The sequence below is a fragment of the Condylostylus longicornis genome, unplaced genomic scaffold, assembly GCF_029603195.1.
Source record: "Condylostylus longicornis isolate FDR11 unplaced genomic scaffold, ASM2960319v2 ptg000076l, whole genome shotgun sequence".
In the NCBI taxonomy this organism is placed as follows: Eukaryota; Metazoa; Arthropoda; class Insecta; order Diptera; family Dolichopodidae; genus Condylostylus; species Condylostylus longicornis.
Genome location: NW_026578044.1, coordinates 856764 through 884422, shown reverse-complemented (window position 1 = coordinate 884422; position 27659 = coordinate 856764).

Here is a 27659-nt window from a genome sequence, read left to right as displayed (position 1 = left end):
TAATGATTATGAATGAGGGCAATAAGCCGACATTCATAAATTCAATTAGGGAAGAGGTCTTTGACATAATCCTTTGCACTGAGTTTATCGTCAGTAGGGTTGGTGGATGACATGTCTCAAATGAGACATCCATGTCCGACCATAAGCAGATTAGGTTTGATATCATGGCCTCCAGGGGCCTGGCAGAAGAAATGTATCGGATGCCCCAATCCACAGATTGAAGTCAATTCGAAACGCTCCCCTTGGATGGGATTGGATCCATTCCTAATTCTGAGCGGTGTCAGAACGGTGATGGATAACGAACTGGCCAGCGAGGCACTGCCGGTTGCTATTACCAGTACCTACCATGGGAGCTGCCGCGCTAAGCTGAGGCGGAGCAATAGAAAGTGCCCGTGGAGAAATAAAGGACTTTCAAGGCTTATACTAAGGACCAGAAAGTTATTCAATAAGGCCAAAGCGTCAGATTCGTGGGAAGAATATAAAGACTCACTCACGAAATACAATAAAGAAATTAGGAAAGCGAAGAGAAGTTCGTGGAGGGCGTTTTGCAAGGGTATTGATGAACTCCCCAGCAGTGCCCAATGGAACGGCCTAATGGCTCCATGACTGAGAACGGAAAGCAGACGTTGGAGCTTATGGCCTCAACGCATTTTTCTGACTCGGAGATTCTTCGGAATCACTCGAATGCGGTCATTGAAACGAGGACATCCTAGCCCAGAAGAGATGACTGGCAACGATCCCGTTTGGTCTTCACGATGGGCAGGATTAGATGAGTTTTTTCCTCTTTTAGGCCCTTCAAATCTCCAGATGATAACTGGATATATCCTGCGTTTTTGCAGAGGGGTTTCCAACAAATAGCTAGAACACTGTTGGAAATTTTTCGTGCCACCTATGCGTGGGGTTACATCCCACAGGCATGGAGGGTAGCTAAAGTGACGTATATTCCGAAGACAGGTAAGCGACCAAGGTCTTTTCGTCCCATCGGCCTTACTTCGTTTTTATTGAAAGTAATGGAAAAAGTGTTTGATAAATTCATATGGGACGACGCACTGGGAAACAATCCCTTCATGAGTCTCAGTACGCCTATTAGTCGGGAAGGTCTACTGTACTCGCTCTGCAGAGTCTAGTGGGGGCCCTTGAAAACTCATTGGATCGGGTGGTGGCAGTTGGCTAATTCTTTGATATAGAGGGAGCTTTTGACAACACTCCATATTATGTCATCAGTGAGTCGTTGCACAAACGAGGGATTGATGCGACGCGGAGCAGATGGGTTAATTGGATGCTAGGTGGGGCTCTTTCGCCTCTTCTGTGGTTCATTGTAGTGGACGATCTAATCGCTGCTCCCGGGGGCTCCGGGGCACATGTCTGGGGTTATGCCAACGATGTCTTCGGGGCAAATCATACGGGACAAATTTGAGAGCACTATTTCTGATCTTCTATAGCAAAATTAAATTTTGTGGAAAGGTGGTGCGAAAGCGTTGGGTTAAATATAAATCCCAACAAGAGCATTTTGGTTACCTTCACCAGACGCAGAAGCAAGGATAAATTAACAAGCCCAATTCTGTCTGGTGAACGTATTAGTTACTCTAAAGAGGTGAGGTATCTGAGAACCCTGCATGATCGCCTCTCCCATATAGATAGAGTTATCGGGAGGGCTACGGCGGCCTTGTGGACGTGTAGAAGCTTCATGGGTGGGACCTGGGGGATTAGTCCAAGGACGGCACTGTAACTATATACGGCCCTTGCTAGGCCCATCGTCACCTACGCGTCGCTTGTATGGTGCCATAAGGCTCAGCAAGATTTCTCCCCGGCGAGGACAAGGCGGGTTACAGGACTTACAGAGTCTTCATTGAGAGTGATCCGATTCTAAGAATAACCATGTCGGATACCTGTCTGCCGCGATACAACTTCCACCTCTAGTGTGGGGTTCTGTTTCCCGATCGATGGACGTGGGATCGGGGTGACCCGGTACTTCGGTCGGGTTCGAGCGTGTGATACACAGACGGGTCCAAAACGGAGTCTGGTGTGGGTTCGGGTGTCCGCCCGGAAACGCGTATAGATGCGACCCTTGACCCATATTGCACGTTGTTCCAAGACGAAATTGCAATAGAGATCCGTCTGAGAGTCAATTTAGAAAGGGGGTATAAAAACCGTACCATCTATGTGTTCTCGGGCAGCAGGGCTACATTGTTGGCGCTTCATTCGGCTCAGGTTACATCCAAGCTGGTCTGGAGCTGCCTTGCTGCACTTGTAGAATTGGCATCGGAGAACAGTGTCACGCTTATTTGGGTGCCGGGTTACAGAGGCCATGGGGGCAACGAGGTTGTCGATGGGCTGGCGCGGAGGCGATCTAGGGCTGACTTTGTGCAGCCGCTGCCTTTCTATGGTGTGCCTGTTCCGCTGTGGAGGTCAGGCTTGCCTGCCCGCTCGTGGCTGCATGCGGCCTTCGCAGGCGGGGTACGAAAGGGTGCCGTCATGCGAAAGTGTTTCTTTCGGCTTGCTCCAGCGGATTCACTGCAGAATTGCTGGGGATGAACAGGAGTCAGGTTCGCCTAGTCTAGTGAAGTACCACCTGCATAGGCTGGGGAAGTCGGGCTCCCTTATGTCCAGATTTTTTGGTGGCAGTGACGAGACCGCCGTGCACATCCTTTGCGACTTTCCGGCATTGGCTCTTCGGCGCCACAATTGTCTTGGACATGAGTTCCTAAGTATTCGGGAACTGCCGTCCAACTCCGACTTTATAGTTGGGACGGGGATATTATAGGTGGAAGCATGTGGAGGCTACAATAAGTCAAGAATGACTGCGATGGCTCGGAGGGTTGCTTCTGTCCAACTCGGTTCTCTTGAAATCTACAAAATCTAAAAATCATGGGTTGTATGAATAATAAGCATAATTTTTTCAATTAACTTCCAATTAGAAATTTACTCATTAACCTTAATTTCATTAAGCATTTATATTTCAAAATTTTCAAAACATTTCAAAAATCATCATTCGAAAATATTAGAATGACATCATTTTCACCATTTTTAAACAAAAATAAATTTAAAATTTATTTCTCTCTTTATGTTTCTGGTCGAAAAACCATTTCTGACACATGACTTCATCATTGAAAATAAATTTACTAATAAAAAATATTATAAACTATAAATCCCTTTATATACGATTCAATCAAATCCATTCTTTAAATAAATTATTCGCACTATAATAAAAATAAAATTTAAATGACCCCATTCTGTATATTTCCAAAAAGTCCAAATATTCTCAGTAATACAGAAATTTTAACCTATCTATTACATATAATTTTGTTCACATATACATACGTATTATATGTGATCCTATATACCAGCGTAAGGCAATATAATAATATTTTAAAATAATCGTCATATTTTTCACATTTCCAATTCCATTTTTACGAATCATTTTTTATAAAAGTTTCAGTACCTAAAACTTAAAAATTACTCTAAAGACCATAGCTACATGTATAATGGTTAAGAGTGACTCTAGGATAAATTTCAAAATTATATTTCATTGTTATATCAAAAACCAATTCGATTAAAGAAGCATTACTTCTTAATACAAGTTCAGGGAAATAGGATAAGAAAGACTCCTTACAACAGAATTTATTGTTGGGCGCCAGTTTCATGAGAAAAAAAAATCATAAGGTTGGAAGAAAAAGAATTAAAAAATTTTTTTCTTAAAACTGGCGCCGAATTCCGAAAATGCTGTGCAAACGAGACCGTAAACGCTTGAAAAAATATCGAGAGTTCGCTAAGTTACACTAATTACGGCGTTATTCTAGTGTGCTGTGTTGAAGCAAACCTAATATTTATAGGTATTATTAACGAATTAGTTCTACCATTTTACACTACATTGCTGTTTATGGCAATAATACAGAAAAAAGAGTTGAATATCCTTTTTTCATAATATTGATTTAAAATAAAGAAGTTTTTATGTTCTATCCCATAATTCTAGGCGTTTTTTTTGCATTTTTTTTTTGTTTTCAATAAAAATGAAAAGAAATATCACCTACAAATGTTTTTTATTTCAATTTAAAAATTTTTGCTTATGATCTTAATGTTGTTAAAATAGTTTTGGTTTATTGCTATAGCAGCTAGAAAGTAAAAATAAAGAACAGGAAATATAAAAAAACAAGAAAGAAGGGATAAAATTCACAAGAATATTTTTATAAATAATAAAAAATAGTCACAGAAAATTTTTGAAGTTTTTATAACCGGACCTATATTGAAATTGATTTGAAAATAAATAATTTGTAGATTTTTTATAGTAATAAAAGAATGCATGTATTTGTGTAATGTAATAAGATACAGTTGGTATGAAGTTGGTTTTAAAAGCTTTTCTCCAAATTAGTACATTTTTGGATATTCGAAGAACTTTAATGTAAAATGGGAAGGATATTTGTAAATTTTGACCGTCATTGAAAAACCCCTGAACTTTCGTATAGCTTCTGTATTCTTTTGAAACTTTTTCATTATTGAATCTTCTGACGATCCCCCGTTGCCGTTTGTACTATCTTTTGTTTTTGCATAGTGCGACACGTCAACTGTTAAGCTTCTTTGATTCTAAACGAAATCGTATTGCAAACTTTATTTTGCAACATGAATGCTCTTTTCTTGCTTCCTAAACCTCAAAAACGAGAAAGGTTCGTAATAAAGAAAATGAAAAGTTCCATATAAGAGAGTATAAATTTGAATGCTTAATTAAACCAAAAGAAAGCTTCTCATACAAGAGAATACTGTCTTGTATAACAGAAAATGCTCTGTAATTATTAATAAATTGCGCAACATTTTTTTTCCGATCGAACTTCACTAACTTGCACCAAGTAAATTTATCAAACTTAAAGGATTTCCTGGTATTAAATATTTTATCCCACTCTAGAAATTTCTGATTTTTTTTTTTCTTTTTTCAATTGTTCCCTCAATTCACTACAGCTTCTTTAATTTTACTTAAAAAGGCGTAAATCCTTTTGAAAAAGGCGATCAATTCAACGCTGAATAATTAAAGGAAAACAAGAAAAAAACACAAAACGCTTTTATTTCATTCTTAAAGACGACGTCAATTGTCAAGCTTTCATTCATTTCAACAATATTCCCGTTCAAAAAAGATGCTTTTTTTTCTTATTTCTTTTTAATTTTTACATAATCTCTGTTTTTTTTGGTATAATATATAAAATTACAATAACAAACAAACAAAAATATCTTCATATATTTCATCTTAAATCAAGGACATCACCAAATATCTTACAATACGTAGGTAGCTATATAATATAGAAAAATTAATTCTAAATTCAACAGGAATTCCTTTAGTGTTTTCAACCTTTAAAATGAATGAAATGAAAATAAATTAAACATCAACTTTAACAAATATTCAACAACAGCAGCAAAAAAAAAAAGAGGAAGGAAATGGAGCAGGTAGATTTTGTATATATACAACGTGTTTTATTAAAAGGTAATATAGAAGAAGGTAAATTTTAAGAACCCAATCTCTTCTTTAATTCTTTGAATAAATTTATATATTTTGATCTTTTAAGTCCTTCAATATTTAAGCTTCTTTAAAAATCTCATAAAATATTCAAAGATTTCAACCAATATACTCTTGTATTTTAAGGTATACCAGGATGATAAGGTAGTCAACAAACTGACAAAAAGAAAAAGGTAAAAAATAAAGATATGAAGTTGTTCTGGGATATGATTAGAGTTGTAGTAACACTTCCAAAAATTTTTCTATAAAAGCTTATTGACATCGGTAAAACAACTAGCAAATACAGAGCAAAAAGAAAGCAGCTGCCTGGAAAAAGTGAATTAAACGAAGTCAGCCTTTGGTGAACTGATAGATGAAATGAAGTTGCCCACTTCAGAATCCTCCACTTTATTGGGACCATCCTCATTTTCTCCATGTAAATTGAAATAGACAGGACATATCACGCCTAAAGCACTCTCGAGAAACCTATCCATCTGAAAAGTTTGAGTATCTTGTGGGGATCGAATTCTCGCAACTCTCTGTTATTCGAAAATCAACAAGAACTTTATTCACATACTTAAAACTATTCTCCATAACTTCATATTACACTCTCATTATTTTTCTTTATCGTATAACCGTACTTTTCATACAAAAGTCAAATCGCATAGTAGATCAATGCCAGAGAAGAGAAAAACAGGGGAAGGGAGATGGTAAAAGAATTAAGTCAAAAAAAGGCCAAACGTTTAATTTTTTATATCTACCCTTCTTAGTTCCTTTTATTTATTTAGTCATCTCTCTCACACCCATTATGGCTACTCTTTCAATCATTTTCTTTCTGCCATTCTTTTCTTCTTCTATATGATGACTGATTTAAGAATAAACAAAGAGCATCAACACTAATTTTAAAAGCAGGAATTGTGTGTGTGTTTTTTTTTAAATTGAATGGATGGATCTACTGATAAATTAAACTAAACATGCAATGATAACGATGATAATGATTATTGTAATAGCAACAACAACACTGGTTGATTGTTGTCATGCAGTTGATTTGATGTTAAACAACCTATATATACCAAAAATAAAACAAGAAAATAAAAAATGGAAAATCTTAAAAGGAAAAAACTGGGTAAAAGTTAAAAGTTATTTTTTTTTTAATGTAAATTAAAGCAGACATTATTGAAGTGAATTTTTCTTGTCTTATTTTTTTGGTATTTTTGAATAATTTATTATGTTAATTATAGGCAATGTTCTCCTTTAACTCAATATATGTATATGTATTTGAATTCCCCGCTTATTCATCTACTGTCTCTTTCTTTCTCTTTCTCTTTGCTCTTTCATGCATAGTATATCCTTTTTATTTCTTTAACTCTCAAGTTTTATATATGTATGCATGCATATGTATCAGAATGTAACAATATTATATTCTACTCCCAAAAAAAAAAATTTAGATGGAAAATTCACCTTAAGGAATTTAAATATTATTTGATTTTTTTTCTTGTTTATTGTTTTTCATGATACTTTTCATGAAAATTTCTTGTTAAAGAAATTAAAAAAGGATCAAAAATTGTTAAAAAGAATTTTGTTTTTTTTTTTTGTGCTTTTGCTATACATATTATAAGATAAAAAGTTAAATGAGTACATAACCATCGCCATTTTCTCTTATAAGACAAACACAATTTATATCTCTTGAGAAAGGTTAAGCCTATATATTTTTAAGATTACATAAATTTATTATATATTACATGTTTAGGTAGAATATATATATATAGATATATAGATATATAGATATATATATTCATATATATATAGATATATTGATATATATCTATATATGAATATATATCTATATATATAGATTAATATGAATATATATATATTATATATATATATATATATATATATATATATATATATATATATATATATATATATATATATATATATATATATCTATATATATATATATATATATATGTTGTAAATTATGCGATGTATTATATAAAAATATTATATATATATATAATATAATATATAATATAATATATATTATATATTATATATATATATTTATATATATTATATATATATATATATCTATATATATATATATATATATATATATATATATATATATATGTTGTAAATTATGCGATGTGTTATATAAAAATATACTTTATGTATATAATATTAAAAGAATTTAAATATTAAACAAGGTATATACTCGTACTGTTATACAAAACAGTGTTATTGTCTAACTAAGAATATATATGCATGTACATGAAATAGTATGTGAGAGAAAACATGCAAGTCAGTGTTGAGAGAGTGATTCACTCAATTCACTTCGTTATTTCTACTTGTTTATTTGTACAAAGAAATTAACGATTTAAAAATATAAACAGAGGGACAGACAACTAAAACGTTTTTTTTTTCGCCCATACGGAAACCAAGCCCTTTTTAGGCCCTTCTCATATTGACCCACAGAATCTTTTGTGATTTCTATTCTCACCTACGTTAGCATTATATCTAAGCCACAAAAGAAATTGGGGTATTACAGCTAGTCCAAGTCGCGAGACTTCCATTAGGATCATCAAACCCCTTCTGAAGCATTCCAGTAGTAGGTAAGCTACCGTTTCGTTCTCTTATTTTGGTAGGGACCTGACTCTTCGACTTGCCCATCTGTTTCAGATAGCCCATCGAGAGGTAGTGGATATTACCACTCAGTACATTCATTAAATCTTGATCAAATACAACGCTTACGAAAACATCACTGAGTCTAAGAAAATCATGTTGACATCTGCTGAGGAGATAACATACTATTAACAATATCAAACAGTGAAAAAATAATCAGACGCACACCTAGTGTCGATAAAATTAAAAATATAAAAAAATTTCAGACGCTACCGACAGTGTCAGTGTAATAGTGGGTGCACATTGAATTTGTTACTAAGCCTAAGTCTCTAATACATCACATTGTAAACAAAGAAGCCTTTGAACAAACATGTATGTATACAAAATGTATGCTTTAAATTCGTACATGAAGGTATACCAAAAAATTTATTAAAACTTCGTGATATTTTGCATTTCGATATTTTCTTTAGACTTTTCTTTTTTTAAAGTCCTTGTGCTAAAGTTTACGGTTATTAACAATGGCAATTGATGGTACCTTCTCTGTTTCTTGTTGTAATTTTTATCAAAATAATGAGAAAACATAACAAAAAATTTATTTAACACTAGTACAACACAAATTATTGGTTAAAAAAAATCAAAATTGTCAGGTTACACAGCGTATCCTTTATCGATTTATCCTTCTACTTAATAGCTATCATGTTTGAATTTTAAAAATTTACATTATGTAAACGTATGTAAGGTTCTGAAGTTTTACATCTTAAGAATTTTTTTTTCTTGTGCTTATTTATATGATAATAATGTAAATTTGTATGTTAATTTAGATAAATTTAGGGGCAATTTTTTTTGTTTTTACAACAGTTTTCATAAAGAGCCGTTTTTAGTATAGTTAATTAGAGAAAACGTGTATATTTTCAAGGACTGGAAATATAAATTTACTATATACTTTGTGTTTCTTGCTTTTATAATTAGGTACACGGCATGATAATTTAAACTTTCTCAAATTAATTATTATTATAACGCAGAAGCACAAGATATTAAAGGACAATAAAAAAGATATGATGACTTTTAAAATATGAGGTTTTAATTATAAAATATAAAAAGAATTCTTGTAAAAAATCTGTAATAATTATAATGTTATTATTAAGATTAAGTAAACTTTTTTAAGATTTTCTGTTATACACTTATACATGCTCATAGTATTCTACTTAAATATAAAATAAATTAAACATTCATATTAACAGATATAATATTAAAGATCTACTTGGTTTAAAGAATCAAGCATTGAAGATCCTAAAAGGCAAGGGATACACGCGTTTAGTTTTAGTTTTAGTTTTAGCAGAGTATGAGTTACGCACTACTCATGTTAGCTTTTTTATGCTGCTCACGAAGAGTAGAAAGCTAGTACATAAGGTTGCAAATGCATAAGAGCATGCACCTACATATAAGGTGGTTGAAGAATTGTCGAGGATACAGTAATAGGAGCGTTTGTGGTGAAGTTTGGGTAGCCATCATGTAAGATTCCTGGATAAGATGAGGCGGTATTTTATGACCACGCAATTGGATGCGGCTAGACTAGTAAGCAACATAGCAACACGTTTTCTATATGCGCAAAAATTTCTTTTGCTGGCATAGAAGGAAGCAAAAGTAAATGTTCTTGCTATCACGTCTGTTACTAAAAGAAATACTAATGATAAGAAAAAGAAACACGAGGTTATGTAATTGCGAAATCACACAATGATTGGTCGCAAGAGTATTCTCATGAGAATTACGGTTTTATCAACTTATAGTAGGGCATATTATCGTGCGTTTCAGAAAGTTTTTTCACTTAAGGTCTGTTGAAGAACTAACATGCACGATCAATCAGTCATTACAACAGACAACATCTGGTTAATCCAGTGATTACAACAGACATCATGTGGATATTCAGGCGAAGTCTCTCTCCTCAACTAAATCTATGATATTTTTAGTCAAATTACACAAATCTTTTGCATTATTGCCACCCTTAACTTTAATAATGAAATACACACTCGTGTTTGGCTGATAGAATTTTCGCCCTAATACCATGGTCTATTTCATCTTAATACTACAGTATCTTCTAAGCTTATCCTTAATACATTATGTACACTCCAAAATCTCATTTTATTTAAATTATTTAAAAAATTTTTTATTCATTTTATACAGTGCAGTGCAATGTTTTATACTACGATGTAGTGCTAAACCGAAAACTTAATATAATTAATCTCTTTTTAAAATGAAAAAAATAATTAAAATTCAAGGCACACAAAACGCCAAATTTTCGTAAATTAAAGTCATTATACTATTAATTTAAGGGGAACAGTAAAATAAAAAAAGAAAAACAAGTATTTTAGACGTGCTTTACATATTGTTTTGTTTTTTTTTTTAAATCACATGCCTATTACATTTTAAGAACACCCTTATGTATAAATTTTGCATACACACCCATGTAGACCTTAAGTATATTAAGACTTACGAATATATTTGTCATTCGGCGACTTGCTTTTTCTTTCATTTCTCCGATAATAAATGTTCTGTCTAGTCAGTGTCTAAATAAATTTCAAAATTATTCATAATATAAAATACAAACAAACGTTAAATTTGGTACAAAACAAAATCAGGTTTAACCTATAAAATTTTGATCCGCCATAAATTTTCTTACAACACTCTCTGCTACTTAATTTACATAAGAAAAATTTTGTTTGTTTTTTTGTTTTATTTTAAAAGGATTCTCTCATCTAAATACAAATGCTTTTTGTATTTGGAATTAGGCACATAGTATACGAAAAGAAATAAAGCAAAAAAAAGGACAATAAATAAGAAAATGGTCGCTACGCCAAATATTCTGAAAAAAAAACAAATTATATACCTACAAATATAATAATTTTATTATAGATATGATTTGGAAATTAAGTTAAAAAATTATAAAATCTCAAAATAAAGTCCTTTTTTTACATAAAACGAGAATAAGTAAAGTTGATCGTGTCAACTCTGCACGAATGAATCTTAGTTGCTTCGCTGTTTATCCCCACCTCTTGTTATTTAAGAGCGATATTTACATACACGGCAGTTACCACATAAACTGACCTCAAAGACTTTTACCGAAAATAATAACCATAATTTGTTTATCCAAAATTGCAGCGCATAATATATGGCCAAATGACTTTCGAAGGTGTAGGACAAGTAAGAAATTTTATCTAGTTTTATATAAAATATAACAACCCTGATAAAATATTTGCTTGTGCGAAATTTATTAGCTTACGAGATTCTAATAAATTTTTAAGTTGAATAGCTACTACCAAAATCACAGCCCCGATAACATTTAACTCAAATAGGATTACGACATTTGTTATAACAAACCATTTGCCAGTATTCCGTAAACTTAATTTAATTATTTTTTGAGTTATCGCTGGAACGGACAGCCAGGCATGGTCTTATCGTCTCACAATATAACGTTAATCAGAAGCAAACAATTGTGACAAAGGGTATGGCAAATTTATAATGTCACCTCCGAACATACTTTCGAATGGAATATAAAAAATGAATTCACGTATACAATATCACGAAGAAGACGACGCTTTTAATGTCATTACAAGATCATTATTCTTTAGAGGAAAAAATAACATATAAGGCACGCGACAATGTCTTCATCTTAGACGAAGATTTTTCTCTTATATTTTAAATCGAAACTTATTAAATTATTCACGTTCCAACCATGAAAACACCATAAAATATACCTATGGGGTTATTTTGATTCCTTTTAATTTTTATCTATAGGTACATGAGCTTATGTTTAAAGGAAAAATTTATGTAAAAATTTTTTTGACTTGTACATTGAGTCGAGTAGCAGGATTTCTATATAAATATTTAAAAATTGTAACAAATTTTTACAAAAAATTAAAAACGTACATAATCATAAGACACTAAAATGTGTTCTCTTATTCTCTTATTAGGAAATAATATTAAAAGCATGGTAAAGATTGTAGGATGAAAATGTTTTTTTTTTGTTTCTCTAACAATTTCATAAATATTTTATGGTTTTTTGTTTTTCGTTGTTTTTACTTTACCTCCCCCGAAAGGAATTCTTTTCGAGAAGCCCAAAAGTTTAAGAAAATAAAAAAAAAATGTCATCGCATAATGTTTAATCATAAACAGATTTAAATAATTGATTCTAAAAACATTTTATATGTGAAAATCCTCTTATATATTTTGAATATGCTTCTCATATATGATGAATCTAATACCCGAAGAAAAAGAAAAGGATAATAACTTTCTTTTGAAATACTTAAGTAACGGAAAAATGATTTCAGGTAAATTTTTATTCTAATTTTTTATGCTGGATTCACGGTATTAGCTGTATATTATGTATATGTATGGATACATCAAAGGAGGAACTTGTGTTTGTTTTATAAATTTTAAATCCGCGACATCATTATGCGTACTCTCTCAAAGTATATTATAGTATTATTGAAATATAAAAAGAAAACGAAAAATATTGTAAAGTAGGTACTTAAATTTCACGCAGATTTTCCTTTAAATACACGACACCATTATCGTCATGCCATCAATATACGTTAGCATTGAGCAGCACAGTATGAATTATTGTCAATATTTTGATGTATAGAATCATGAATTATACAATGATACTCAAAATTTTTTGTGATATTTTTGTATAATTCTTAAATATTTTAATGACGTGATTTTTGGAAGTACTCGAAAAGTATTGTTCTTGGTTTCATATAATATTTAATCACTTCATGTTTTTAAATCTCTCGAAATCCAAGTTAAATATGAAACAAATCAAAAATTCTTACTAGATTCGATTAAATTAAACAGGGAGTAACAATGCACCGTGACCTAAAAAGTATTTTTAATGTGACCCCCTATCCTTCCGACAAATTCGAGTATATTGCGAGAATCGGAGCTAAACGCTTCACATTCAGCGTGCAAGTGCGTTTTATCCATTTCCATTTCACCTGAGTCGGCGGTGTCCCGGTAAGAGACCCGTAAGGTTTCTCATTTGTTTTCTAACTATCTCTATAACCAATTGTAGTTTCATTCCATCTAAATACTGATCTAATGAAAAAAAAAATAATTGCGTTAAAGTAAAGTGACATGTATGTATGTAATTTTCAAGTGAGGAAAACGTTTTATATGTTTGTTAGCCTAAATCGGGATGCAAATTGTGTTCTTGCTGTTTTGGTAAAAATTACTGCCTTCCAGATACACAATTTATTTAAGAAAATTTCAAGAATTCAACAATAATTTATTTTACAATTCGGCCTAAAAGAACATTTCTTTAAAATCTAATTTTTAAAAAAAACTTAATAATAACTTATAAGTACTACAAAATTATATAACTTTTTTTTCAATGATCAGGGTTATAAAATCTTTTATAACCCATAATAATTACTTAGGAAATTTCTTTTCCACGATTTAAACGATTTTTCCCCAAAATATTGAAAAAATTTTCTTCTATAGATTTTTGGTTTTCAGATTTTTTTTTAATACGGAAAAATTTCCAATTTTCGATTTAATTAACAAACCAGTATGACCGCACATCTTATTATCTTTTTCATACAGATATTTTCTTTTTCTTTATCTTATGTGTTTTGTATTACTGAAATAGGATTAATGTCAGGATTTTTATATTCCTCAGTTTTGTTTTTTTTTTTACAGAAGCAATTCTAGCCTTCTTTTAATTCCTTTATTTTTCTATATTAGAAAATTAGATTTTCTATGTGTATTTTGCTTTGTATTACTAAATGCAATATGGTATAAGAAGGAAATTGTTATAATTTTGTGGTTAGCCATGCTTATTTTTTATTATATAATGTAAAATATACAGCAAGATATATGAGTTAGTGTATATGAATGTATTGTAGTAAACTCCATTATTATTATTATAAATAAAAAAGAAAAGGATATTTTATAAGAAATAAAAATAACAATTAGTCTCAAGAGGACGCTTTATATACTATTCAAGAGCAGTTTTTATACACTTGAATACAATAACGATTTGCCTATATACGATTTGCCTATATTTACAATATATATGCACATACATAAATAAAAAGAAAAATTTTAGACAGACAGATTTTTTCAATTTGTTGTTTTATTCTTTAGAAAAACCAAAAAACGGAAAATAACACCAATGACCTATAATCTATTCATTTTAAGTACCACTAATGTGAATTATTTATAGTTGAGAGAGCCAGAAAAAGGGAAAATATACAAAACAAAAGAAAATATTGCTTTTCTCAAGGATAATTATCAAAAAAAAAAACATTTTTGTGAATATTTTGTGCTAAAAGAAGAAAAGTGTCAGATACATGAGTTTATTGAAATAAAATTTCTAAATAGATTCTTGTCTTGCTTTTTTTCATTGTCAGATTAATGTCATCCAATATGAAAATGAATAATATTAAAAAAAAAAAAAGAATATTTGAAATTTCTTTCAAGTGATAAAGAAAATAAAAAAGTTCTTATTATGTATAAAAATTAGAATAATGCAAGGATTTTGGTCCTATTTGCCCTCTTTGGTTAGTCGTAAATAGAAATAATTAAGCTGTAGTATTTTAATATAACATTTTTCGATTGAACTTAAGAAGTTATTAATTCTAATCAAAAAATTGTGAATTATTGTAATTGGATCCAGCAATTTTGGAATATTTTAAAATTAATTTTAGGAAAAATTTAATTAAAAATATAATTGTTTTGCATAAATTACAAAAATAAATTCGAAGGCCGATTCAAACCAAAAAAAAAAAATATTAAATTCTTCAGTAATTTCAATTGTCGAAAAATTCATAATTTCCCAAAAGCAAAATTTTAAAGTTTAAAGTTACTAGGGACACATCTGTCATTATTTTTGAATTTACATCTATTACTTTTTAAAATTTGCATTGTTTCCTGACCCTAAAATATGAAATATATGTAGGTTTTATTAAAAGATAAAGATTTCCACATTATTCTAACTTAAACTAAACTCACCTGTTTATAAAAATAAATTTCTCTCCGGCATTCTAATGGATTTTTATGGATACAATAATTTGTTAAACAATTTTTATCACATTTTTCAATAGGATCAGAATCTTTTATAATACAACCATCATTTTTATTATTTTGATTTCTCAATTTTTCCAATAATTGTAATTCTTGTTTTGATATATAAGCTTCTTCTTGAATACTTTGTGGTTTCATTCCATTTAATAACACAGAAATTCTTGATATTTTATTATAATTACTTTCAGCCCTCTTTATTCTAAAATACAAAAGAAAATAATATTTATGTATGAATAAAAATATTTATGTATAAAAAAATATTTATTAATTTTTGGCAATAATTTTGGTAATTAATTTTAGGTAGGTACACTTACAATTTATTTTTATTTGCTCTTATAGCTTTAGCCATAATTGTTAGAATTAACCAGGACATTTTTCCAAAATGAAATAAAAAAAAATTAAATTAAAAAAATTAAACCCTACAAAACCAATTTTTTTCAGTATATGAACATATTTAAAAAAATTTTAAAATAAAAATTTCAAATTCTGTCAGTTTTAGAATCTTAATTCAAAAATTTTCTAAAAACTCTTAATTTAAAAACTGAAATTCTTAAAAATTTTTCACTCAAATTTTATTTTTTAAATTCTGTTTTCAAACCGACGGAAAATAACTAGTAATTGAAAATTTTAAAGTAATACGACGGATATAAATGACCGAACCTCAAATATAAATTTCAAATAAATGGTACTTAAGTAATAAACTTTAAGAAAATTGGCATTTTACAACTTCAATAAGCAAATAAAAAAGAAGAAACCAATCAAATCAAAATGACAACATCATCTTCACTATGCCGACCAGGAACACTTTACTCAGATGTTCTTGTTGGTCGTAATAAAGCACTCGATTCTGAAACAACTGCAGGGAATTTAAAAACTAGTCAAAATCTAACATCACTTATAGCGAATTGCAATATTAACAAAAATTCATTACTTAATCAAAAACCAAAGTCTCCAAAAAAATTTGCAAATAATTCCAAGAAATTGTTCAAAAAACCTATTAAATCAAAATCAAGTTGCGTTATAAATATACCATTAAAATTATTAAACAAAGCATTGATATTTACAAATAAAGTCAAAGGTAAGGTCGCCGAAAACAACATTTTGGCGATGGACAATAAAATTGTTTGTAAAGAAATAGATTCAATGCAAAATGAAGATATACCAATTAAGGAAGAAGAATATAATGATAGTGCAACTACAAAATTAAAATATGGTTATAAAAATATTGATCAACTATTGAAAATCTTAAAAAGCAGAGTCAGTTGTGAATTAGATGATGAATCGCTCTTTAATTTGGAAGATGATACAAGTCTATTTAATGATTCTAATATAAGCACACATTATTATAAAATAAGCGAGGCAAAAACTGAATCAAAAGATGAGTTAAATCTCAATTTTTATATACCAATTGGGTACAGCGATTTTAATGATTGTAAAAATTATAGATTAGTTGAAGCGAATGCAATTCGATCGCTTGAAAATGTTCTAGCAAAAAATATGTAACTTCGGTGCACCGGATTGTTCGGAATATATTGTTTTTACAAAAATAAAAAGAAATTTTGTTGTACAGTAAAAAAAGTTTTATTTTGTTATAAAATATTCTAATCCAATACCTTTCCCATTATGTATGAGTACTGTTACTCACATATTTATGGGGCTGTATCCCTCTTTAAACATAATTTATTGTTAACCATAAAAATATTCCCAATTACTTTAACCCTCCTCACTTATTCAAAGCTAAAATTACTGTGGTACATTGGCACTCCACAATTTATTTAGCGTATTGCAAGCCGTTGACATTATAGCAAAAGAAGAGACGAAGTATCTTGTATGTTTTGCCATTTATTAATTGTTGCGAAATATTATATTCATAAAACGTAATAAATTAGACACCGTAGACATTACAACTAGATTTCATATAAAATTGATGTCTACTCTCTTGTATAGTAGGTACTATTGTTAACAATTCATTGTAAAGCCTATAAAATATATTTTTAAATAAAAAACCAAAAGATACACTTAAACTTTACTACACAATATTAAATATCATTTGGTTCTTCAAATGAGTTTTTAAGATCTAAGAATATTGAAAATAATACTAAAAACAAATATTTATTGATATCATTTTGGAAAATCTGTGACTATACATATTCTCGAAATCAAAAGAAAACAGTCTGTGACAATAACCAGAATCTAATATTATTGAAGACTAACAATAACAAAATAATATACAAAATGACTACAGGTAAGCTTTTGTTTGATGGTTGGTATAGGGAGAGGTATGTATGTATGTATATATTTTTTGTCTCTACAATGTTTATCCTCCTCATTCAATTGTATATTGTACGATTTTCTTCGAAAAATATATGTAGATTCTTAAAATTATTTGATATATTTTTTTATTCAATTGTTTCATATACTATGTGAAATAATAACATAGTGATATTATAGTGTCATATACATATATAATAGAATCTTATATGCATCCATTTAAAGCCTATTGGGGATTATCACTTCAATTGCTCTGTTTTACAAACAAACGAACAACAACTGTTGTACTTCAATATTTTCTTAATAAAATATCAAGAATAGAATGAAGGGATGGAAACACCATTTTTGAAGCAGAGGATGAATGTTGTGGAAATTAAAAGATTTTTAGATCAGATAGATGTACATATATATACGTGGGTACAAATGTATATTATATTCTTATTATGTACTTATTTCTTTTGAAGTATTTTAATCCTATATACATACTACATTTTACTATGCTTGTTATTAACCCAATAAAAGCATTGTTTTGGTTTATTTTTATTAAGATTGTCTTTTAATTTTTATAAGGAAATGCTTTTTTTTTCTTTATTTGTTTTAGTTTTGTTTCAAATATTGATTCAAAAATTTAAAAAGATATTTCTAATTGAGGAACTAGATATTATGAATGTAGTTTTCTAATAAAGTACTCTTGAAATATAGTCTGGAACGTGATATGTTAGATGCAATGTAAGAGTTTAAAGCTTTCCTAAACGTATTAATATTTTTTGAATTTCAAGCAATATTTTTTCTCATTTGAATTTCCTCGTCTTTTGACAGGAGCGGTTGTGGGAGTTGCCGATGAGACTATGGCACTGCTACCTGACATCGCTTTGGAAGTCAGCCACTCTTGCTAACTAACTAACATAATATTCTGAAAATTTTACAAACGAACCTAAAAACATAAAAGTACAATTCTATAATTTATAATGTTATATAAAAAATAAGGCTATTAAAAACAAATGTGCAAAAAAGGATGTCTTAAATTATGTATAGAATAAATTTTTTTTTGTACTTCCGTATAAAAGATAACAATTTCAAATACCTACATAATATATTTTATGAAAAAAAAACTCTTTGATATTTTTCCTATTTTCCCTATATCCAAATAAAAGATATTTAATTTTATTTCATTTTATTATTTTTTAAAATTAGTTTCGGAAGTGTAATTATATTTGATCCCTATTTACATATTATTTAATTCTAAGGATCAGTGTTTTTAACAAAAATATATACCTACCTACCTACAAGTTTTAAGAATTAAGAAAACAGAGAAAAATTCATTCGCACTGAGATTTGTTTTAAAGAATTGTTGGTTTTGTATCAGATCATGTTTACAACATAAGAGCTTAACCAAAATTTAGATGTTAGATGTTTGTAATTTGTTAAAAATAGTGTTAACAATATAATGCGGCAAAATTTAGGCTGTTTTCCTTTTAAATCAATGAGGAACAATATCAAATCAAATAAGAAATGAGGAAGTTTTTGTTTTAATTGTGAAAATTTATAAGTAAAGTGACTTTATCTCTATTTGTCTTAGACGAAATTTATTTATAATAATAAAATTAAATATTGTCAATTACCTTTTTGTTCAGTTTTCTGTTTTTAAAATTCTATTTAGAATCTAATCTTTTCCAACTTGTCACATTCCGATGTTCCTGCAACGTTCTACATTTCTAGAAGTTACGTAAAATTTTTATGATGCCGTATGCACTTGATAAATCAATTCTGGTGAAGTTGTCGTGAGCTAACTGGATTACCGAGATCATCAAACGGATATCACGTAGGGATTTGACCCAAAATACGATTGGCCGTTGCTCCTTTATATCCGTGTAATTTTAGACAAAAGGTAGATTTTTGCTAATTTTCGTAGCTACAAAATTTAAAATCGACGACATAAAATGAATAAAGTAATAAAATTTTGTTATTCCAGATGGTAAATTCAATTTGTTTGTTCTTTCAGAGGTCGTAAAGTTTACTCATTTTATAAGTATGTACATAGACATGTAGATTTAGATTTCATGTTAGTTATCTTCAAAGTGCAATTTTTTTTTAATTAAATAATTACCAAACACATTCCTACAATAGAAAATAAGTATATAAGTAATTTATATTATACCATATGTCATCAAAGTAATTAAAACTATAATTTCACACCAAAAATATAATAAATTATAACACCTACTCCACCCTCCTCATTTAATGTTACAAAACGTAGTCTATAGATGGCAATAATTCTATAGTTGTACATTTAGTAGGTTAAGAACCTTTTATCAAAAAATTATCATCTAAACAAAGAATAAATTAAACTATATTTAGCTAAAATTATATTTAACTATGAAGGTAACTGCCCAAATTGCAGAATCTTAATTTAATTTAAAAAAATTTTAACAGGAAAAATTAAAATTCAACAATTTTTTAACTACATACATATGTGAAAAAGAACAGCCAACTAAACTAGATATGTGAAGAATAATCGATTCTTTCATAGATCGATTTTTCGGATTTGAAATCCGATTTTTGTTGCATGTTTTAGTATCGCATTTTTACATGTTTTGGATCGATTAAAAATTTGATGAAGTAGAAAAATCGAAAAAAGAATCTATTTAATATTTCGGTAAATTATTTAAAGAAATGTTTGTTAAAAATTAATTGACATCTATAGTTTAGTTTAAAAAAATTAATATACTTAAAATCATTGCCTTTTGCAATAGAAATTTTTATGATAATACTACCATTGCAACAATTGATATTTAAACTCTCGATCTGAATCTATCTTTTTTGAAGAAAAATTTTATCTCTAAATTAAATTTTATTGTAGAGATATAAACTATCGATGGCATTATCACTACCATTGACAGTTTTTAAATATTGAAACCATCGAGGTTTTTAAAGTTCATTATTCTCTGTTTGGAATGAATGAATGAAAACTAATAATAATAGTCATGTCAAAACTCGAAATAACACTCAAATTTAACAATTTTTGAACTAAACTTAAATGTTAATGTGATTTGATTTTCGATTTAGTTATTTAAATTCCAGTTTAGCTGAATTTTAGATACACGGGTGTACACATACACCGACAACCGACATCTCTCTAAAATTAGTTGGTTTATGCTTCCCTATTATGTAGGAATGCGTTCTTACTGAAAACTTCACATCCGAAATTTAGTGCTATCACATAATCTCCTTACTGTTTGCAATGCGGTCTATAATGTTATTGCCATTATCATTTCGAAAAGAACACCATCTGTTGTGGAATTTCATTTTTAATTTATGAAATTTATATCGTTAAAATCATTCACTAAATGTGACCGCCTAAACTTGAAACCCACATTAAAGTTATGCATGCAAATAATATTTAAAATATTATTGACCTTATTTTAAATATTCTCCAACAATAACAAAGAATGCATTCCAATCTAGTGTTTTTTCACTTTTATTTTCCTATTTTAAACATTTACTCCCCTTATAAAAATATAAAGAAGAAATCCTATTATTAATTACTGTCATGCAAACCAATTATAAATAGAATAAAATTATAAATGTAGAAGGCAACTAAATATTTAGAAAAAAAACAAGAAATAAGATATTCAAGGATACTAAATTACACAATGTGTATATGTTATTGTGTATAAAATAGTATTAAGTATATAGATATAAATACTATATTGAAATAGTAGGTAATTTGTTAAAAAAACATGGAATCTTTGTCTGTTAAAACTGCTGGACAAAAGATAAATATAGAATAAAAATTTATTGCCTATGCTTATGTTATCCACCTTTGATATTTGCATTGTCACCCGCCTGCTGTGTTCGTGCACCATCATTTCATTCTTCCCAATATCAATTTTCATTCATTTATTCTTTTTTTTCCTATTTACTGCTGTCTGATACTACACTGTTGTAATAAGTAATAATATTATGGTAATGGTGGCAGTGGTATGTATTATTATTATTAAAAATAAATGTCAGTGCTTAGCCCATTTTTACTTGATTAGAAAATAAAATATTAGAAAAGAAAGTCACGTGTTTGGCTACTAAAACATAAAATATTTAAGTAAAATAAATGTGTATAGGCCATAAAATAATTAATATAGTCAAAAGATATATTGAGTATAGACAGTATTAGATTATATTCAAACTTAACACTTTTTAAAGAAAAAAAAACTTAGTCTACAGAGTTGCCTTATAAGAATTTTTTTAATAGTTTGGTTTTTTTTTGTAAAAGTCTGTAATACAAAATTATAAAAATTTATCATGTTAATTTTATTAATAGTTTAATATTTATCTTTATATTTTAACATTCACTATAAGCTAAAATTTGACAATTCTTTTTTTGATGCATAAGTAATGGCGAATTTGGAGCCAAGTGGAAACAGCTGACAAGTGTTTTAGTATTAATTTTGATTAGTTCGATATTATTTACAGAAGTGAGTCCTAAAAAATTCAGAATTTTTTATCTACCATTAAAAAATTATGAAAAACAAATTCTTTTTTTGAAAATTTGTCTTGCGTATTTCCTGGCTTCGAAAAAGTATCATGTTATCAAAAAAAACTTAAAAATTTGGTAACTCTCAATTATTTGTATAGTTTAAATACCTTATACCTTATTTCAGAAATTTTTGTTTTGCTTTAAGATTTTCAATATTATTAAAAGAAGTCGAAGTCTAAACATAAACAATTTATTATAATAAACAAGGAGAAAAATAATTTACTATTATTTATTCACGTGCTTTAATAATAAACTAAGGAGAAAATTTCGGATAAAGGTACCTGTATGAGATTTTTGGAGGGGGTAACACTGTATGCATGGCTTCTCAGTTCAGTGGTCACTGGTCACCACTGACCGTTGTTTTTTTTACCGATAGAGTTTTATTAGCCAATTTTATTTTATGTGGCTGAATGTGAAATATAGAATCAATAAAATGTCTGATTAATTAATTTACATTTGATCGATAGTTTTCAATTTTTAATACAATAAAAATGAATTAGTTTAGGACGTTATACTGACAAATTAATTTAGTTAAATTAATTTTTATAAAATAAATAAAATTTGGAAATGCTATAGTGGGGAAGATACAAACACAGAAATGCTTGCAATATACATATGTATGTATGTATGTACATGATGGTATTTTCCGAGCAGACAAAAGCGGTGGTGTTAAGAAATTGGTACAATTTGTTGATCAAGCTTAAATAAAACTAGACTAATTATTGATCAGCCAAATTTACTTCTCTTCGGAAGAAGGCTAGTTCTTAGCTACAACATTTCTCTGGTAATAATTTAGATACTTTTCAGAACAACTTAATTAATTATTCAATCAACGTTTCAGCTTTTAGTGATGACAACCAGAATTGTAATAAGGTCTTCACATCACAATATGCAAAAATGAATTGAATTCAAAATTTTTTTTGTTGCATCTTTATCTCACTACTTCTGTTCTGAGTCGATTTAGTCTTTTATAAACGCCTAGAGTTCTATTTAAGTTGAATGTAATGGAGATGATGTACTTACTAAGAGTGATGTGTTCAACATTTCGGAAAATACCAAATTTACCTAATTCATATGGTTTTCAACTATGTTCCGTACTAAATGTAAATTTCATAAAATTTCTTATGGGAATTTATTAACAGCTGTAAAAAAGGATTCATATGAGACAGAAAACCAAATTTTGAATTAGAAATGGATACTTTTTCCAACAATTATAGAGAATTCCAGTAAAAATTGGTTACTACATGGATTGATAAATCCAACTTCGTACCTAGTCAATTAGGGGTATGTATGACATTTTTTTTTTATAGTTTAAAAAAATTTTTAGCTCAATTTTAAAAGAAATTTCCAATGATAGATAGAAAATAGTCTAAAAAAAAAGCTGATAGTTGGAACAACTGGAAACAACGTGGCAGTTAACTGTTATACTTAGGATTATGTATTCCTTGTGAAGAAGTATTATTTCGTGTCTGCCAAAAATTTGAATGAATATATTTAAATTCAAGTTTTTTCTGTTTTATTTTGACTTTGCATTCTCTTTTCCTTAAGATCACTCCGTTCAGGAACTTCACATCGATATTTTTGTTCCAAAAAGCTAATTCAGTTATGTATGTAGCTAGTTCTTTATATAGCAAAAATACGCTATAATATTATGCAATTAATGTTTGGTATAAATATTCACGTGTCTTTAATATAAAATTACTTACTTACAAACAACTTTTAGGGAAAAACACATTCAAAAATAAAGGTGTTCATATAAATCTAATAAAAGAATAATTTAGTAAAGTCAATAAATTTTTGAATCACCAATTTAATTGTATTGATTATCTTTTACCTATCAATTCTCTTTAATTTTCTTTTTGTTAGATTTCTCTTTTAGTATTTTAGGAGCACTTTCTCCCATATTAACTGTTAAATGAACTCATACCACTATATAATATTTGTCTGCCTTCATCATTTTGGTCTGAAACCACAATTTCAATTCATTTATTTCATCTTTGTTTTTTCAATTTATTTTTTTTTATTCGGTTTTCTTGTTTGGTCCTTTCTTTTTGTGGTTTATGGTTTTTTTTTTGCCTTAAACTCTCCGCCCCCCACCGAACCAATAAAATTATATGAAAATTTTCTTGATAACTAGTGGAAGTTCTTTTATTTTTTCCGAAATGATTTTGTTTTTGTAATAGACTTTCATATAATATGTAAATGTGTATATGAAGCATTGGGAAATAAATTCAAACATTTATGTAGATTATGTGGTGTAGAAAAGGACATTTTTATGGAAATAAAACCCGAAAAAAAGAAGTAGTTTGAGTGTAGAAAATAAAAATACAAAAACACTTTTGCTTAATTAATAAAGTAATAGAAGAACATAGACTAGAATCCATTCCGTACTTTCATTTCCATTAAACACTCAGTTGCCGCATTACTGTATTTGAATTTTATTTCCATTTGTTTTGCCTTTTATTTGTTTTTTTTTTCTTATTTTTTTCTCCATTATTCTCATTCGTTAGCATTATTCACTTTTTTTCTCAAGTACTAATCCAGTGCTTCAAATTGAGTTCTAAACAGTTTACAAAATATATAAAAAGATTTAAAGAGTCTGCATTATGAATTTGATTGGCAATTTTTTTGAAAATTTTATATTGTATTGAAGCTCAAAATATATAATTTGCTCTTTTTCGAGACGGAATTTGCTCTCCTTGCTGATGGCACAGGTGAGGCTGCACTGCTCCAAGCCAGAGCTGCAGTCAGAGATGGTAAAAATTGAAGTAAATAAAAAACATTTTTTACTTTCATTTTTCTAAACTAGCGAATAAGAAATTACACAGTAATTAACTTTGGAATATTTACAAATAGATTTTCCTTTCATTTGCTGCAGTAGAACTGGCAGAAAAATCCTAAACTGAAATACCCTATATATTTACTTTCTCGAACACACAACATATCACGTACCATTACGTAGTGTTTTCTTTAAGTGTGAGGTTGAAATTAGGAACATAAAAGTTAGGTAAGTGATTTGTGTTAATTGCCAAGACATGTATAATGTTATATAGTATGTGTATAAGAGAATAAAAAAAAAGGATAATGTTTGAAAATGTAAGGATATTGCATTTATTTTCATTTAATAAAATATTATGTATACCTACATTTTATTTTCGGAGATTGAATTCTACATTTAACAAAGTAATATATTTTTAGATTTACTTGTATGTTTGTATTATTGTTTAATCACGAAATATTTAAACAGTAAGTGGATAAGCTCACTCCACACTTTTTATAATTTAAGATGGAAAAGTTTATATCATATATTTTAGAAAAATTAAAGTTTATATAGAATTGTTTTGGAATGTTTATTATAATAATTGATTTTGTGAGAATTTTGCATTTAACTTTTAAATTTAATTAGCGGTATCATAAGAATCTACACCATGATAATAATGTAAATTATATATCAATTGATCAATCTTTATTAAATATAGAATAAATTGTAATGGTTGTGTTGAATGTGAAGGGAAAAGAGTTGATAAAACTTTGCGTGAGAAAGTCGAAAGAAGTAAAAATTTTTTGCAATAAGCGCACTAAGTTGTCATTCTTATTGCATTATGTTAATTTGCTTGTTCACAATCTATATAAAACAGAAGTTTTTCAATAATTTAATAAAGATTTCAATCTCAAATATTGTGCTGTGTTCTTGGAATTTATCCTTTTATAAATTTTGAAACGAAAGTAAAAAAGTAAGCGATTCGGGATTTGAAATCGAAGTATTACTAAAATATATTTTTCACATTTTGTGTTTTTAGAAGTTACATTTCGAATTACCATCGGCCGGTTGGGGGAACTTAAAATAACCCCCGTAGGCATACTTGTTGTACAAGTCCACTAAAAATCTGAACAAAATCCAGAGCGACGACAATATGAAAACCTCACTTGGGCTAATAAGCATATACAATAAAACAATATTGAATAAGTCGAATGATATGGCTTCAACTAAATTTTAATGATACTAGAATATCTATTCAAAGTACAGCAAAATACATATCTCAGAACGACTTTGGATGTTCAGCTCTGGTGGCAAGAACATGTCAAGAAGAAAATAATTAAAATGAGAAAACAAATACACATAGAGAATACTATTGGTTCCTAAGTTGTGGCTTCAAACTGGCAACATAAAACATAGTGTTGATATATAACCAAATAATAAAACCCATATAGACACAGCTATAGAGTTTTGCGAGCGAATACGCATCAAATAGATAAAAACTTTTTAGAATAAAATGCTTCACAGTATGGTGGGTGCTTCTTGGTACATATATGTAATAATAACATTCATAGGGAACCCCGGAATAAGTGAAAAAATAAGAAACTGCAATGTAATATAGAATCCGTTTGGAGCACCTAACCCTTGAATATCGAGGTCTCTCGACTTATAGAGGAGACAGTTAGGGCAGAGAGATTGAAACGAACGAGATCTTTGGATTTAGTTTAAAGCGCTGAGACAACATTTCCGAGCGTTTCTTCACGAGCTTTAAGAGGAAAAACACGATAGAACAAAATTACTGGTTACTCAGTTTGACATCATGTGGGTTTTGGGTTAAGTTAAAGTCGCACTTTATGCAACATTTTTAAACATTATATCAGTTTTGTGATAAATTTTTTTTCCATTGAATTGTTAGAAATTTTCTTCTTGCCTGTTGAGAATGATGGAAATTTTCTTCTCGGGGTTATTTTCATGCATAATAAAAGTCACAACATAACTGAAAAGTACATAGTATTAATTTTGCTATTATTCATTACTCAATATTTACAAAGTATTCTACTTGTATAAAAACATGACAATAATGAGAAAAAAAATTAAAATATTGTTATACAACTAGAAGTCTTTTTATACGTCAATGTTATTATTATTGTTATTGTGTTATTATTACCACTAAAATATCCTTATGAAAATATATTATATAATTTTAATAACTTTTTCGTTAAAAATGTAAACAAGAATTTTATATAATAATGTACAGCTATATATATATACAGTATATATGTACAGAGTAATGAATAACAATAAATCTTATACATATTATTTTTAATAAAATTTATTATGAAAACATCTACTTAATATAAAATGTATATAGTTTTAAAATAATGGTGTTATATTAGTGTGTATATATCAAAAGCTGAAGAATATAAATAAGTTTTTTAAAATAAGATGTTATAGATGAATTTATTGATGTCTTTATGTTCAAAATTAATGACTTTTTTTATAATTTATGTAAAGTTGTAATTTTTTTTCAAAAATGTTAAAAATTTATTCATTACAGTTTATAGTAATAATTATAGTTTATGAATGTAGATTATTTTATGTTTAAAATCTGGTTGAATATTATAAATATTGGTAGTACAATAATACTTTTATTACTCGTTCATTGTAGATTAAAAACTATGTGCCATATCAATTTACTGTATAGATAGATGTTGGTATATGAATGGTTCTATAAATAGTTTTTTGTGCATCATTCAATGTACCCTGAATAAATAGGAGGTTTCTTTTATTGTAATGTTAATTCACATTGTAAATTTCATATTAAAACGTGATATTTTCAAAGATATTCTTCTGTTCGCAAAATGCGAACATGAAATATTCTTTTTTATTTAACTTGGTATTAAAAGTTC